The 17,544-nt window shown below is 51.1% G+C and overlaps 1 long non-coding RNA gene across 2 annotated transcripts in view; it reads left to right on the forward strand.

Moving 5' to 3' along the window:
* The window catches only part of LOC136097890 (uncharacterized), an 80,082-nt gene that overhangs the window by 45,331 nt on the left and 17,207 nt on the right, over window positions 1-17,544 (forward strand). The window contains exon 1 of one of the 2 annotated variants that reach the window (XR_011737568.1): window positions 16,517-16,612. The exons of the other annotated variant lie outside the window; for it this stretch is intronic. This is a non-coding gene — a long non-coding RNA (uncharacterized lncRNA). Of the gene's footprint in view, window positions 1-16,516; window positions 16,613-17,544 lie in introns of those variants that run through there. 2 annotated transcript variants of the gene reach the window in all.

Consider the following 17,544-nt stretch of genomic DNA (forward strand, 5'->3'; position numbering starts at 1 on the left):
AAGTATTCTTTTAGTTTTAACAATTCACAATGATCATGCATTTTGCCCCTCAACTCGCTGTGTTTAGACCTTTACAGCAGGCCCAATTAAGCAAGCAGCATGAGCGAGCATTTCTCTGTAACAAGCGGGCCTTAAGGATATTATTTTAGAAAGCAAGCTTTGAGACAAATAATTCACACTATCACAGTCTTCCACACTTATGTGACGTCCTGACAGAGAGTTGTTTTGTGTCATTTGAGGCCCATGTAGCTAAATGTGTAAAGTAATATCTCAGGTCTAAGAGCTGCAACAGAGACAGTTCACTTCATCAGCAAAGATTTCTTATTCAACCTGTGCTGCTGTGTTCTTAGGGATTACAAGTCTCTGATCTCGTTAGTATAATATGCATCTAGATAACAGCTCACAGCTACATGTGTTAATGACAGTTAATTCTTAACGTTTGAGATAACCGTTGCTTCTGAAATCAATACCGCTCTGTGAAATACAGTAATACCGCACATATGGATGAGATGATGCCGGACAACAAATAGGAGAATATATAAATAACAGTTTGCAATGTCCTGTTTTAGAATCTAGGAGTCAGACTGAAGTACCAGAAGATGCCCTTTGAAAAATCCTGTTAGTTATCTTATCCTGTTTGTTTGCATAAGTGGTTGAAGACTTATATTTTTTTAAACACCCCAGAACTGCCTCAGGTTATTTTACATGTTTGAAAGTTACTTCTGCTGAGAAAGTAATAAGTGAGTGCTGCTGCCATCATAGTGAAGGTGTCTGGACATGAGGGAAGTGAGAAATGGTTGTCTAGAGAGGGGAAGAGTGCCTTGAAGTGTGGCCTGCATGCATGGAAAAGGACTCCTTAAACTACCCAGATCTAAAAAAAAATATTGAGTTAAACTGATTTTACCATTTTGTTGTGGTTTAACTCGAGCTAGCAATACAACCACGATAGCTGCTCACACCCACCCCCACCCCGCTTTACCCTCCCCAATAGGGGAGAGAATCAAAAGGGAAAGGAGAAACTTGGAGTGAGATAAACACACTGGAATAATATAACAAAATAATAATACACCACTAATAAATATATATATATATATATATATGTATGTATAAAAAATAGAAATAGAAGGTACTCAACCCAGTTCTCACAAACTCTGTCCACACCGAGTAGCCGGTCCCAGGAAGGGCCACCTGGTCCCCACAGTTGATCCCAAAGAGATAAAAAAGGAAAAAGGCAGAAAAGCCCAGAGGCCTCTGCAAAACGGCAAAGGGCCGAACAAAACATTCCGCACCAAAACTCCCCTGGCTCTGACAGAAAAAGAGGAAAGAAACAAAACTATGTGCGCAAGAGAAAGAGCCCGAGAGAGTGAGAGAGATCCCCTCCCTCCTTAAATAATTAGCATGATGTTAATGGGATGAAATTCTTGTACTGATCAGCCTGGATGTCAGCCAAGCTCTGTCCCATCTCTGCCCCCCTTCCTCGGCAGGTCCCATCCCTGGGCAGAGCAGTCAGAATGTCCTTGGCTCTCAGACCAGAGCAATTACAAGCATTAGTTCTGTGCTGGGGTGTTAGCTCTTGTTCTCAAACTAATTCCAAATAATGAGCGTGCGAGCTGTGAAAAAGAAAGGTTTCTAGCTGCATGAGGAAAATCAGTTCACTTTCAGTCAAAACGGCACAATTTCAGTTATGGAGCCCTCAGGGCTCTGTCAGGGATTTCTTTTCTCTTCTGCCTTCTTTTGCCTTCCCTTCCCCCTTCCCACTCCCTTCCTTCACTCTTCCCTAAAAACCACTTCCCAGGACACAAAACACAATGGATACAAGTGTTTTTATTTTATTTTATTTTATTTTATTTTATTTTATTTTATTTTATTTTATTTTATTTTATTTTATTTTATTTTATTTTATTTTATTTTATTTTATTTTTTTAATTTACTTAATTTTATGTTATTTCATATCATCTCCATTTCTCACTCTGTTTCAGAGCCAATGCTCACAATCCTGAACACAAGCCCACGTGTAGCCAGGAGCAGGCTGATGCGTTCTTCACTTTAGCTTGAACAAACAGCCCTTGCAGGCTGGCAAAGGCAAGTCCCAGAGCTGCAGAGAGCAGCAGCAGGAATAGAGGCCAAGCTTTCCCTGGTTCCTGGAGAGGGAGAACCTTGAGAATGAGGCGCGGGACTGACCATGCACAAAAGAAGAGGAGGTCTGTGGTACTGTGGGATCTTTTCCAAAGCATCACATGTAGCGATGACAAGCAGGTGTTTTGCCTTCCACAGCTTGTTTTGCTGCTGTGCTTCTTGGGCAGGGATGCACGAGAAGCGCTCTGGTCCCTGCCAGGCGCTGGTGTTGCCCGCAGGGAGAGCTGCCGAGTGGCAGCTGCGAATCCTTCCTGTTCCTGACAGGACACCAGTGGCTGCTCCAAAGCACTGGGTCCCCATGCAACATCTCTGCATCCTGTTCCCTACATCTGCCTTCTTTGTCTGTAACTTGTTTGGGTTTTGCCTGTTTCTTTCTACCTTGTTTGGGTTTTTTTGTTTTGGTGGTGGTGGTGTTGTTTCTCTTGTTGCTGTTGTTCTGGTTTTGTTGGGGTTTTTTAAGTTTGTTTTGTTTGGTTGGTGTAGGTCAGTTTCTATGAGTTGGTTTTGGTAGGCTTTTTGAGACTGGTTGTTCGAAGGTGGTTGTTTGACGCTGTATGACGTTGTTGGTAGGTTGTGTGTTCGTAGGTCACTGAAGGCTGGTTGTTTTAGGTTAAGGTTTGTTAAGTTTGGTTTAGGTTGGCGGTCTTAGCTGCTTGTTTCAGGTTTGATGGTTTAGCTTGGTTTGGGTTGGTTAGTTTAGGTGGGTGGGTTCAGGTTGTTTGATGTGATTTTCTTAGCGCTGCTCTGTGTGGTTTAGCTGAGGAGGTTTCTTTTTCTCGGTTTTGCTGGGTTCTTTGGTTGGTGCTGTTTTCTGAGGATTCTTTAGCACTGGTTGTGTTAGTTTGGTTTAGGTTTCTGGGTTTAGTAGCTTGGTTCAGTTTGTTGCGGTCGTTTGAGGTTGGTTTGAGGCAGGTTCTTTGAGGGTGGTTGTGAGAGGCTGGTTGTTGAAGGCTGGTGGGTTCAGGTTGCTTGATGCAGGTGATTTTTGGTTGAAGTTGTCTTCCGTCGATTGTTTTAGGTGGCGTATCTGAAGCTGTTTTCATTGAGGCTGTTTTCTGTAGTTTGGTTGAGGTTTGTTTAGATGATTTTAAGTTGGGGGTGGGTGGGTGGGTTGGTTGGTTGGTTGGTTGGTTGGTTATTTGAGGTTGTTTCTTTTCAGTAAGCAGTTTAGGTGGGTTGGTGGGTGTCTGTGTTTTTAGGTAGGTTGGTTTAGGCAGGTTTGGTTTACATTGTTTAGGTCGCTTGAAGGGTTTCTGTTAAGGTTGGTTCAGGTTGTTTGGTTTAGGTTGGTTTAGTTATTTCCTGGTAGGTTGTTTAGGGCAGTGTTATGCACGGTGCATGTTTTGCTGATGGGTTCCTTCAGGCTGGGGTGGCTTAGATTGGTTGTTGAGGGTGCTTTAGGTGGTTTGGTTAGATGTACATTGTGTTTAGTTGGTTTTCGGTTGTGTCTGGATGCTTTGGATGTGAGTGCAATCTTGCTGGGACATGTGTCCCCCCACTAATCACCAGGCTCGATTGGGCTGTTTCTGCTGTCTCGGCAGACGTCCCCTTCCTCCTTCCCTGCTCCACGTGTTTCCCCGCCTTGCTCAAAGAGGACGACGTTCCCCGCTAGAGGCGAACCATTGCTAGGTCAAGGGTATACGGTAGCTGCGCTGTGCTTGAGGACCTCCAAACAAGCTCAGGGTCTGTTAGGAGGATAACCTGGGGTAGTCAGGCTTCCAAGACTGCAGGCACATCCAAGTGAGACACTGCCTGGGGCAGGGTGGCTGGTGGTTGGGTTTTCGTTGTTGAGGTTTATTAGGGTGTTTTAGTTTTGTTGTTGAAGTTGAGTTGATTTAGATTGGTTTTTAGCTTCGTCACTGTAGGTTGGTTTTGGTGTTCTATTTAGCTTTGGGTTGTTTACTTTAGGTCATTTTGGTCAGGTTATGTCCTTCGGTTTAGATCGGTTGTTTTAGGTAGTTTTATCGTTTATTAGATTGTTTAGAAGTTGTTTGAGATTGTTTAATGGTTATCTAGGGTTAAGATTGGTTGATTTCAGTTTGTTTAGCTTGTTTGGTTCTAGGTTGCTTAAGATGCTGAGAAATGCCGGTTTATGTAGTTTTAGTTTGTTTTAGGTAGGATTACTTAGATCATTTGGTTTAGGTAGGTTTGTTTTAGGGTGTTTAGGCTGGTTTATTTAGTTTGGTTTAGATTGTTTTAGGTAATTTGTTGTAGATTGTTTAAGGTTCTGTTTAGGTTGTTGGTGGCTGATGGAAGTTTTTTAAGGCAGATTGGTTTAGCTTCTTTAAGGTTGGTTTAGGTGAGCTGTTCTATGCTGGTTTGGGCAGACTGTTCTAGCTAAGTTTAGGGCCAGCTCGTGGAGCAGCAGGCACCCAGCCCAAATGGCCCAAAGAAGCCGTGGCAAGGGGCCGTGCTCAGCGCTGCAGAGGAAGGCAAAAAACCCCCGGAGACGCTCGCTGTCCCACCTGGGGGAAAAAAAAAGCCTTCCTCCCCCCAGGTGCAGGGCACGAGAGGCCATCTTCCTGGTGCTTGAGCAGCAGGCAGGATCCGAGCCAAAAGGGCCCAGAGGAGCTCTGCAAAGTGGTCATGCTCAATGCTGCAGAGGAAGGCAAAAAACCCCCGGGGACCAGTGCCAATCTGCTCCGGGGGAAAAAATTCCTTCCTGACCCCAGTGCTGGCGATCGGCTGTTCCCTGAGCATGTGAGCCAGACCTGGCTCCTTGTCCCACAGGCTGCTCACGCCTCCCAGGACCTGCCCAAGCCCTATCCTATCCTATCCTATCCTATCCTATCCTATCCTATCCTATCCTATCCTATCCTATCCTATCCTATCCTATCCTGTCCTCCCTTGAGCTGGAGCCATCTCCCGGACTTCCGAGAGTGCCCAAACGCCGCTGATCTTATGGACCTTGGGGGCAAGAATCCTTCCTGTGCCTGGTGGGACATCAGTGGGCATTCCAAGCAGAGAAGAAATTCCCTTGGTCTCTCCACTGCTACCCAGCTGAAAAGGATTTCCCTCCATGAGCTGAGGTTTGAAGGTGGCCCTGGCAGCAGATTGTCTTACAGTGGAGAACCTCCAGCAGCCTCACGCAAGCTCTTCCTCCCTCAGCCCCTGCCCTGTGATGCCACCAGCTCCTCAAGTGCTTCCTCCGGGATGTGTAGGGGCTGCCCCCGGGCCAGCTCTGGCAGTGGACGCGGGACCCGGCTGCTCCTTTTGATCCTGCCCAGGACATTGTGAGCTCTGCATTGCCGGGTTCTGGCATTGTGACGTGGGGGTGACAGAGCCCCACGTGTGCAGCCCCGCCCGCCCCCAATCCGCCCAGCACCCTATGGAGGAAGCCTTTGGGGTGCTGGCCCCAAATCAGTCCCTGAGCTGAAGAGGCCCAGGAGGCTGTCCCTGCCCTTGGTGTGCATTCACTGGGCAGAGCTGCTGGGTGTCCCTGAGGCCTCCTCTGCCGCTCGGCTCCCCAGAACAAACCTCCTGCTGTTTCTCTTCTCTCAGGCAGAAACCAGCCCTGCAGCCTCGAGGCCACCCTAGTAGCCATCCCCTCTCTGCCCCACATAAAAAGCCCGCTGGGTCCCACAGCAAGGAAGACCAGGGACTCAATCCAGCTGGACACAAACCCTTTCCTGAGGCATAAAGAGAGTGATTTTGAGAGCTGCAGAGAGCAGCAGCAGGAATAGAGGCCAAGCTTTCCCTGGTTCGTAAGAGGGAGAACCTTGAGAATGAGGCGCGGGACTGACCATGCCCAAAAGAAGAAGAAGAAGGAGAAGAAGATGATGACGGGTGTGGTACCGTGGGATGTTTTCCAGAGCTACGTGACACGTAGCGATGACGAGCAGACTTTTTGCCTTCCGCAGCTTGTTTTGCTGCCGTGCTTCTTGGGCAGGGATGCACGAGGAGCGCTTTGGTCCCTGCCAGGCGCTTGTGTTGCCCGCAGGGAGAGGTGCCGAGTGGCAGCTGCGGATGTTGCAGCCGGGCTGGAGCCCTTCCAAGCAGGGGCTGTTTTGGTGGAGGGAGGTTTTTGGTTTTGGTAGCTTGGTTGAGGTTGTTGAGGTGGTTGGAGGTGGTTTGTTTGAGGCAGGTTCTTCTTTGAGGGTGGTTGTGGGAGGCTGGTTGCTGAAGGCTGGTGGGTTCAGGTAGCTTGATGTAGGTGATTTTTGGTTGAAGTTGTCCTCCGTCGGTTGTTTTGTGTGGGGTATGTGAAGTTGTTTTCATTGAGGTTGTTTTCAGTAGTTTGCTGGAGGTTGGTGTAGGTGGTTTGGTTGAGGTTGTTTAGATGATTTGAGGTTGGGTGTTTTAGGTGGGTTATTGGAGGTTGGTTTGATTTGTTTCTGTTTGTTTTCAGCAGGCAGTTTAGGTAGGTTGGTGGATGTCTGTGTTTTTAGGTAGGTTGGTCTAGGTAGGTTTGGTTTCCATTGTTGAGTGTAGTGGCCGAGTCCCCCCCCGCCCCAGGGGGATGGGGTTGTCACCAGCCTGGCTGAGAGGTGAAGCCAGAGACAGAAGAAACTAAAGGAGCACCATTAGAAGGTAATAATGAGTGAGCAATCGCCGGACACATGCGTGCAGAGCGCGTGGACAGTACATGCAGCCTATCATGTTATTGTATAACACGAGTTACAACCAATCACATAGTAGTAGGGCGCGAGGAAAGGGCAGCTTTGCTATAAAGCTAGCCCGGTCCGACAATAAAGTGAACTCTGTGAACATCATATTGGTGTGGCAGGTTCCGTGGCTCGCATGGAAAAAGCAACAGTTGAGGTTGCTTGAAGGGTTTGTGTGGAGGTTGGTTCGGGTGGTTTGGTTGAGGTTGGTTTAGTTGTTTTTGCGTAGTTTGGCTTAGGGGATTTGATTTGGGTAGGCTGTTGGAGGTGGTTGAGGTGTTTTCTGGTGATTTAGGTTGAATAGGTGGTCTAGTTTGGGTTTCTTGGTAGGTTTGGTTTTGGTTGTTTGGTGGTTTAGGTTTTTTTGGTCATTTGGCTTAGCTTGGTTGAGGTTGTTTGGGGTTTGTTGTTTTCAGTTGCTTTGTGCTGTCTGAGGCTGGTTGTGTGTTTGTAGGTTGTCTGTTTCTCAGAGGAAGGCAAAAAACCTCCGGGGACCAGTGCCAGTCTGCTCCAGGGGAAAAATTTCCTTCCTGACCCCTGTGCTGGCGATCTGCCACAGCAGCCCCGCTTGTCTTCCAAAAGATCAAACAGCATTTGCATAGTCAGTGCTTTGCCCTGTCTGCTGGTCTCTCTCTGGCCTCTTTCACAAGAATTGAAAAGTTATTGGGTTTTGCTGCAGTCTTGTCATCTGGTGGAGGGAAAGGGCATCCCGTTGCAGTTGGCCCTTCCCCTCGGCAGGGAAATATTTGTGCTCTCAGGCAGGGAACAGCCCTGGCGGCTGAACCTTGTCACCATAAAAGCCAATGGTGTCCTGGGGTGTATTAGAAGGGGGGTGGTTAGCAGGTCGAGAGAGGTTCTCCTTCCCCTCTACTCTGCCCTGGTGAGACCACATCTGGAATATTGTGTCCAGTTCTGGGTCCCTCCATTCAAGAAGGACAGGGAACTGCTGGAGAGAGTCCAGCACAGAGCCACGAAGTTGATTAAGGGGGTGGAGCATCTCCCTTACAAGGAAAGGCTGAGGGAGCTGGGTCTCTTTAGTTTGGAGAAGAGGAGACTGAGGGGTGACCTCATTAATGTTTATAAATATGTGTCCTGGTTTTGTTAAAAACAAGTTTCTTTTTTAGTGAATTTGCCTGTCAGCTAAAGCCTTCATGTTAGCTGCATTTTCCTGGAGAACCCAACACATGTTTTGGTTAAACCTAGCAATGGAATGCAAACTTATTGGTAAGCACGGATGGACATCTCGCGAGAGGGGCAACGAGAAACTGATGTCCGAGAGACTGACCAACGGTGTATAACATTCCATTCACGTGAATACTTCATATAAAAGTGGGAGATCACGAGGATCTCGTCCCTTTTGCCTTTTTTTTCCCTTTTCTCCTCATGGCTGACATTAGGAGAGGACCTTGCTGGTCGTCCCTGTGAACTGAGGCCTAGTGAGAGACTGAATCCAGCTCCGGTTGGCTACAGAGTCCAATCCAGGAATTCGGGTGCTGGCTCTGCAGTTGCTGAGACTTACAAGATTGGTTTTGTATATTTTGTATTATTTTCTCTGTTCTTATCAGTAGCGTTAGTAAAACATCTTTAACTTTTCCAACTCTCTTCTCTCTGTCCTTCTTTCCCTCCCGATCGCCTGTCCTGAGTGGGAAGGGGGGAGAGGGAGGGGCAAAAGGGGGAAGTGGGGGAGAGAGGAGGTTAACAATACATCTGCCAGGGTTTGATTGTCACCCCGCAATCTTAACCCTCGACAATATGTAAAGGGTGAGTGTCAGGAGGATGGAGCCAGGCTCTTCTCAGTGACAACCAATGGTAAGACAAGGGTCAGTGTGTACAAACTGGAACACAGGAGGTTCCATTTACATTTGAGAACAAACTTCTTCACAGTGAGGGTGACCGAGCACCGGAACAGGCTGCCCAGGGAGGTTGTGGAGTCTCCTACGCTGGAGACATTCAAGACGTGCCTGGACACCTTCCTGTGTAACCTCATCTAGGTGTTCCTGCTCCGGCAGGGGGATTGGACTGGATGATCTTTCGATGTCCCTTCCAATCCCTAACATTCTGTGATCCTGTGATTCTGTGAAATGCTACTTGGTGCTGAAACTGTCTTCTCTGCAAGTAGAATCAAGAAGAAAATACAGGTAGAGACACTGAGACAAAAAAAAAAAAAGTTAGTGGAATGGTTGCAGAGGGTTAAAAAGAACAGGCTGCGTGTGCCATTGTTTTCTTGCTTTCCGATGCAGTAGTGGCACTGTTTTCATCCAGAAGAGGCAGACCGCCCTAGCAAAGAAATTCCCATTTGCAGTTTATTGCGTCAGTGTCGAGTTGCTTTGGGATCTCGCTGTAACAGGAGAGCAGAGCAGCTGGCGGCAGTCAGCTCTGAGGCACAGAACTGCTTGGGAAAGGGGCACATTCTTTCCAGACAAGCCTGGGACTACAGGCTGCAATTACCTGACTTCTGTTCTTGGTAGGGATGCAGCCGGTTACTTTTGTGTTGCTAGTCAGTACTGCTGAGCCGTTAGGTGCAGAAACAGGGACAATATGCTCACGGAAGCGTATCTATGTTCTACTGTTGTTTTAAACATCTAAGGAAATATCTATCACAGTTAGGATGGTACTGAAGTGCCTTAACAACTTGCAGTGCCCTGGTGAAGTTTTACGACATCTGTTTTACGGCTGCGAGATTAACGTCGGCTTTGGAAACCTCCAGCAGCTCAGAGCTGCATCTGGATTGTACAAGACCTCTGCAAGTGATGCTGTTATAGTTGGGGACTGTATCTATAGTACTGTGCTCTGCAGTTACAAGCTATCAATATAGCATGGTACATGGTATTGTAATGTCTAATAGCACAGAGCAGTTGAGGTTGGAAGGTGTCTCTGGAGATCATTCAGCCCAAGCCCCCTGCGAAAGGCAGGGTCGGCTAGAGCAGAGCGCACAGTGCTGAGTCCACTGGATACCACCGTGCTGCCTCTCTGTCTGCGAGCAGAGAACCCTCTGACTGGTCCCAGGAGACAATGCTGGACGACAAATAAGGACATTAAGAAAGGGCAAAAAGTGTTGGATTTACTCCCGCTCCATTATGAAGAGGATGAAGGGCAGCATGAATGTGTCTTTTGAAACGGTGCCGTGAACTCCCTGGTGCCAATGGCGCTCACGCACCGCAGCCGACACCTGTGGGTTGGGACGGGGCTCTCTGGGGAGGGTGGAGGAGGGCGCGCCGGTCTGGGGGTGCTCGGGGTGGGTCCTTCCGCTCCTGTCTCCCCACACTCTTTGCGTGGGGCGGGGGAAGAAACAGAACGTCCCGGTGAGGCGGGGCGGGGCTCGGCCGCGCCCGGAGCGGGAGCTTTTCTTCCGTGCGGGGAGGTGGGGCCAGGGGAGCGGCGCTCGGGCCGTGCCGGGGGCTGCTGCCCGCGCAGAGGCGGGACCGGCGGGGGGCAGCGGGCGGCGCGGGGCGGCCGTGGGCTCCGTGAGCTCGGCGCTGGGCCGGCCGCGGCGCGCCCTGGTGCGGGTGGGCACCGAGCCGCCCCCCGCCGCCGCTGTCCGGGCCCCGCCGCCGCTGTCCGCGGTGCTGAGGCCCCGCGGGGAGGAGGAGGAGGAGGCGGAGGAAGAAGAGGAAGAGGAGGCGGAGGAAGCGGGCGGCCCCGCGGAGCCCCCGGCACCCACCCGCAGCCCCGGCGCCCGTGAGTGTCAGCGGGGGGAGGCGGGACCGCCGGGGCTCCCCGCAGCCGCCGCCGGCACCCGGTCGCCCCCGCCGCTTCCTCGGCGCGGGGCTCGCCCAAGCGGCGGCGGGCGACGCAGCCCCAAGGGGAAGGGCAGGGGGTGCCCCGGGGTGTGGAGGGGAAGAGCCCAGCCTCGGCCATCTTTCCCCCCGCCCAGCGAGGAAGTGGAGGGGGCTTGTTCAGAGGCAGAGCGCTGTTTGCTCCAGCGGTGCGATGTGGGGAGGGGGCTGTTTTTTGCGGGGGAAGGAGGTCGCTGGAAGTTAGAGAGCGTTTAAAAAAGATGGGCCAAATATGTTACAATTACACAAAAAATTACGAGCCGTTTAATGGTTCATCAGGTTTTAGTAAGCTTTTTATAAATGCGCAGTATTCCCATCACCTGCCGTATGGACAACATCGAGAGGATAGTTGATAGTTTGTGGTTGCAGAGATGCAGTGACTTCAAACTGGGTCCGCCTTTTGAAAACACCCTGTATATTAACCTTCCAGGTTTCTTATGCAGTCACCCGGGTAGAGCTTTAGGTCTCTTTCCAAAGGAGCTTTCACGGAGTTAGGCGTATACAGAAGTTTGTGAATGCCTACTTGTTTACCCAATCTGTATTTCAAAGGTTCACAAAACTACGCTCTTTCACTTTGGTCAGTGGCTCCCTTTACTACTATGTAGTCATTACTTATTGGCATTGAGAATTGAGAATGTTGCTCCTGTATCTACCAAACTTTCACTTGTTTTTGTTCTTTCCCTGGCTTCATTATAACCAGTGGATTCGCTAGGGTGGATTCCCCAGGTCTCCGTCCGTCTCTTTCAACATTTGCTACCATCCGATTCTCCCTTTGCCTACTTCCTCTGCGCCTTTCTCGACATTCATTGTGCCAATGACCTTTTTTCCCCGCACCGTGCACACCGATCTCCTTCTAAAGGCTTTGGAAACCTTCCAGCCCTTCCAGTTCTCAGTTCCCTACTCTCTTGTAGTACTGCTATTAGCAGATACCTATCCTTCCCACGGTCTTCTTCCCTGTTACTAAATACTCTCCAGGCTTCATGTAACAGTGTTTCCAAATTCCGACTTTCTGTTGCTTTCAGAATATCGTTTGCTGACTGACTTGTAAATAACAACACTAACTGCTGCATCCCTACTTCTGAGCCCGGGTCAGAAGGTGTACATCTAAGGGGAAATAAATCCGAATGCTCTGTGCGCGTTACGCACAACCAAGCAGCCCAGCAGGGGACGGAGGGGCCAAGCGGCGGCGACTGCCCCCCCGCTTCATCCCCCGCGGGCGGCGAGCCAGGAGGAGAGGAGCTGCACCTCCAGCTCCAGCAGCCGCCGCTCTCCCCCCCTTTTTCGCCGCTTTACTGCGCAGTCAGCTCCCTACTTTTCTTTTTTCTTCTTCTATTATTTCTTTTTTCTTCTTCTATTATTTCTTTTTTCTTCCCGCCACAGCTTATCGACGGGGAGCTGCCAGGCCTTGAAATTTCTATTCGAACTTCACAGCGTAGGCTTGGGCTCCTTTTGCCCTTTTTCTCTCTTCATTTAATTCCTGCAACTATAAACCCTCAGCTCCTACCTTTTGTAATTTCTCACAGATGTCAATAAACAGCATATTAAGCATCAATCCCTTACATTAGTTTAGGTCCAATTCGGTCTATCCCTAGAACAACACTAACTGCAATACAGCTAAGCCAGAATTTCACATTCACTTCCCCCCACTCATTTACTGTGATGTGTAAAGACGCACGCTAAGGGGGAGCAAGGCGGTACTTTAGTATCGGAACCGGTTCTCATTTTGTAATTGTCTCCCCAAACAAAATTATTTTGGTACCAGATATAAATATGCAAACTAAAATACTCATCTCAGACATGCAGACCAAATACCAAGCTCAAATATGCAAACAGATCACAGTTGCACTCATTCAAGACAATATCTGGATTTTAGCATTGCACCTTTAAGCCACTCACTGCTCAGCTGGGTAGAGGCACCGCTGGGTTTCCCTGACAGAACAGATCAGTGCCCGCTGGAGCCCCATCGGCACCCATCCCCCCCCACTGCCTTCAGCAAGCTGGACTGGGCAAGGCTTTTATTAGTGCCTCATCTGGGGTATTACAACTGTTATCCCAAAACAGCATTTCTTACCTCGTGTGAAAGCTAAATTGCTCATCGTACAGATGGTTGTACACTAAAGATTATTACAACAGACATGGAATGCCGGGGCACTTATAAAGATAACACACGATTACCAAGCTAGCTATTAGTTCAACAAACACCTATCGTTTGCTTTGTCCACCTCTGCCCGATCTCCTCGCGGAGACCATGGAACCGTGGATCAGGGCTCCGCACTCGCTTCGCACTCAGACGGCATCTCAAGCACTCATTCACACAAAGCACAGTACCGGGCACAAAAACTTCTTAATCAATCCTGAGGGGTTAAGATGTTATAAAGCTTCAATTGCCATGGGGACTCGAACCCCTGACAATTGTAGTGGGACTCGAACCATGACTGGAGAGTCTGTTTACCCTTCTCCCACTTCCATGCAGTCATTAGCAAGTCCATCCTGGCTCTCATAACCGGGACGCAACAGAAGGCTCACTCAGGGTTACTCGATCTACCCCCAAAATCGGTAGCAGCTGACCCCCTTCTGGTGGAGTCAAGTCAGTAGCCCCCTTAGGTAGGTGCCCATTTACAGCAATATGGGGAATCTGGCCATGCGGAGGCTTCCCTCGCCAGTTGCTGGCCCCCCATGTTACAGGCCCACGTTACAGTAAAACAGAAGCATACCTTATCCGCTTAATTCAAAAAGTCGTCGTCTGCCCCCGCGGTGACCAGCCGGAGTGGAACGGAGCCCCTCTGAAATAAAAGGTTCGGGACACGTCTGGGAGGTCCGTTTCTCTCAGGCGGTCCGCACAGCCGGGCAGAGCTTGTGCCTTCGTGGTGGCCAAAATTGATACGTGGAAACAACTTTACAACCTAGAAAGTCATAAAACTTTACAACGTGCAAGGTTATAAAGCGGGTGTGTTTATCTGATATCGGGCGCAAGGGGGATCGTTCCACCATTCATGCGCACCTTCTAACACTACGAGGTGTGTTTAAATACAGCAAGGTGTTAGGTATTCATAGTGACCCCAGGAACGCCTATACTTATTCATAACCTTTCCCCGCTTCTTATTAAAATGAGTCCCAGGTCATAATTTGCAAAGTCTCCTCCTAGACAGCTCCCTGTTGCGCCTGCGCAGTGCCATCTGGTGGTCTTGAGGAGGGGTCTTTGGATGAGGGCTCCTTCAGCTTCCTCACAGTAAACTTTTTACCTTTGGCTCATTATGTTGAATTGACTGGGACCCAAGCTGCCAAGTCGATTGAAACCAGGCTGGCGCCCCCTTTTGCTCTAAATCTTTGTTATCTCGTCTCCTCAAGTTTACAGCTGGGTGCAGTAAAACTTCTTATCTTGGCATTCGAGGGGGTTCTGTTTTTCTTAGCATAAGTCTACATAAAGCTCTAAACTAAGCACTTATTGTGTGCCTAAGCCTTAAAGTGGTAGTTCGTTAGTAGGCACCCATGATATGTTTAGTTAACCCTTAAAATGGTAGCTCCCTCTATCATCTCCCCTCCCCCCCATCCCCTGTCTCTCACCCCATCTCCCCCCCCTTTCCCCCACCCTCCCGCGCTCCCCGCTCTGTCCCACCCTCCCCATCCTATCCCTCTCTCCTCACTCCCCCTCCCTCCCTCTCTCTCTCTCCCCCCTCCCTCCTCTTTTTCCTAAAAAACACTTTCAAGGACACAAAACACAATGGATACAAAGTGTTTCTTTTTATTTTATTTTAGGTTCTTGAAGGTCGGTTAGTTGCTTGCTGTTGTAGGTTGCTTTAGGTGAGTTGTTCTATGCTGGTTTGGGAGTGCTGTTCTAGCTAAGTTTAGGGCCAGCTTGTGGAGCAGCAGGCACCCAGCCCAAATGGCCCAAAGAAGCCATGGCAAGGGGCCGTGCTCAGCGCTGCAGAGGAAGGCAAGAAACCCCCGGAGACACTCGCTGTCCCACCTGGGGGAAAAAAAAAGCCTTCCTCCCCCCAGCTGCAGGGCACGAGAGGCCATCTTCCTGGTGCTTGAGCAGCAGGCAGGATCCGAGCCAAAAGGGCCCAGAGGAGCTCTGCAAAGTGGTCATGCTCAATGCTGCAGAGGAAGGCAAAAAACCCCCGGGGACCAGTGCCAATCTGCCCCGGGGGAAAAAATTCCTTCCTGACCCCAGTGCTGGCGATCGGCTGTTCCCTGAGCATGTGAGCCAGACCTGGCTCCTTGTCCCACAGGCTGCTCACGCCTCCCAGGACCTGCCCAAGCCCTAGCCTATCCTATCCTAGCCTAGCCTGTCCTACCTTGCGCTGGAGCCATCTCCTGGACTTGGGAGAGCGCCCAAAGGCCTCTCACCTGACGGACCTTGGGGGCAAGGACACTTTGGAAAATCCTGCTTCCAACTGTCCTGTCAAGAATTCCTGAGCAAACCTGGGCAGAGAAAACAAAATGCCAGAGATGAAACTTACTGCACGTAACAAGAGGACACAACAGAGATGACGGAGGAAAACAGCAAGAGGGGAAGGAGAGGAGGAGCAGAGAACACAGAAGTAAACGAGACCCTTGAATCTCAGCCAATCAGAGGAGTAAGAGAAGGGTTCCAAAAGACCAGGCTCTGAATACAAAGCATACCTCGTAAGGTTTTGTCTCCAAACTTTTCCTCTTTTGAAGGCAAGGTGCAGATCCCACGCTGTCCTTTGGTCTCCGACGATGTCCTCCAGCGGCGTCCTTCGGTCCCCGACGGTCTCTGGCGGTCTCCAGTGGGCTTCTGTGCACACACACGCACGCACGCACGCACGCACATATCTGGTTTTTATTTTCTATATCTACACATTTCTATTAACTCTAGAGTCTGTATACACGTCTACATGGAGAAGGAGAAAAAGTCTGACTTATTTGTGCAATGTGCAAACCTTTTCCCTTGAAGGCAAGCTCCAGCTCCAGCGCTGCCCTTGGGTGTCCTGGCCGTCTGTGGTGGCTCCTGAGGACTCCTCCCGGTGCTCTGGGGCTGCCGACCAGAAGATGGCAGCGACTCTCCTCGCCTCTTCCCCAGGCCCCAGGGCAGAGGAGATGCCCCGGCATGAGGGCCGGGGATGCGGGCTGGGAAGCCGGGCTCACCTGCGGCTCCAGAGCGGCTGCTGCTCCAGCCCGGCCCATCCCATCCCGTCCCATGCCCCGGAGGCGGCTAGTGGCGGCTGCGGGGGCGGCGCCGCTTGTGCCCAGGCGCCTGCTTGGGGGCTCTGGGAGAGCCCCCGGCCGTCCTGCGGCGCTTCGGGCACCACGGCGCCGGGGGCTGCCCGCCCATGCTGCTCTTGTGCCCCAGCAGCCCTGCCTGAGGCGGGTCCACGTCCATCGGCTCCGCCTCCTCCCGAGGCGGGTCGATGTCCATGGGCTGCTCCTCCTCCTCCCGGGGTGGGTCAACCTCCATCGGCTCCTCCTGTCGCCTGTGGGCGGTGCTGGTGCTCGCGACAGGCTGCCGCCGTTTCTTGGGCGGCGGAGCCATGGGCCGGGGGGTCCGTGAGCCTCCTCTTCTCTCTTCTGCTCGCTGCGGCCTCTTCTCTCCGAGCGCTGGCGCGGCTGGCACGGCTGTGCTCCAACTGCCACAACAGAGGCTCGCGGCGTCCCCAGCGAACGCTGCGGTGGCCGGCATGGCGGCCCGCAGGGCCACGAGGGCCCCGTCGCGGGGCCATTTTGCTCTGCAGTGCTGTCAGTGCTTGCATTTGGTTTGCCTCGCCTCGCCTCGGATGGAACCAGCTCGTTTGCCTTTTGTCTTGAGGAAAGACCGACAGCCGCACATCTTTTGACAATATCTTTTACCAGCACGACAAACCTGGCACTTGTATTGCAGAATTATCCTGTGCTAAGGGATTCTGCTGTTTCTTTAGTGCTGTAGGATGAAGAATGCAAAAGGTGTTTGAAGAGACAGTGCTCGTTCCCGCGTTTACCGGCACACGGGGCGGGGCCGAGGAGCGACGGCTCTGCCATCCGCTCGTCGGGGCTGCTGGCTCGGTCTTTGCGGGAGGCGGTAGCGATTGCTCGGGTCTGTGTCCAGCATGGCGGCCAAGGCGAGCAGCAGCCCCTCTCAGCTGCTGCTGCCGCTCGGTAAGCGGCGCCGCGACGCTTCCGCGCTCTCCCGGTGCCCGGGCGGGGCTGCGCTGGGGCCCGGCCAGTGCCCGGCGGGCGGGCGGGCGGGGAGGACGAGGCCGCTTGCGGGCACGCGTGGGTGGCGCGCTCGGCGCCGCCGCTTGGCGGGCAGCTGGAGCGGGGGGAGCGGCTGTGCCCGCCGGGTCCGGCGGTGTCGGCCGGTGCGGGAAAATCCCGTCGAAGATGTTACAGGCTTGTGAGTATTATTTCTGCTTGTTGTTGCTGTTTCATTTTGTGTTTCCTGAGGGAAAACTTGCTGTAAGGTGTGTAAGCAAAACGTGCTTGTTTTTTTGGAATGTTTGCCGGCTGAGTAGTTTCTGCCTTGGACTGAATCCTTGGGGGTGATCTGTTCGGGGCAGCCCTGTCATAGGGTAGCAGTTGCGTGACTGATCCTTGTCATCGGGTTCCTACCTGGTAGCCTTGATTTGGCGTGGGTTGTTGTGTTGAACTTCTCCGTAGTGAGTTTGGTTTTCCATTTCCTGAAGGTCTAGGCAAAGATTAAACAAATGAGTGGACTTAAAGAGAAGTATTTATTATTTGGTCATGCCATGTTGCTCTTTGAAACCTGTTTTGATTCTTGGTGATATTCAAGAAATTGCCGCGACTCAGAGGGCAAATCTTGATGTGCTGAGCAGAAGAGTGCAATGGATCTTTTTGCTTGCCAGGTAGCTTTCCTGACCCATGTGGCCAGTTGATCAAGATTCCACTGCACGCCTGAGAGAGTGAGAAAGATCCCCTCCCTCCTTAAATAATGACCGTGATGCTAATGGGATGAAATACTCTTCTTGATCAGCCTGGATGTCAGTCAAGCTCTGTCCCATCTCTGCCCCCCTTCCTCGGCAGGTCCCATCTGTGGGCAGAGCAGTCAGAATGTCCTTGGCTCTCAGACC

The sequence above is a fragment of the Patagioenas fasciata genome, chromosome 2, assembly GCF_037038585.1.
Source record: "Patagioenas fasciata isolate bPatFas1 chromosome 2, bPatFas1.hap1, whole genome shotgun sequence".
NCBI classification, from domain to species: Eukaryota; Metazoa; Chordata; class Aves; order Columbiformes; family Columbidae; genus Patagioenas; species Patagioenas fasciata.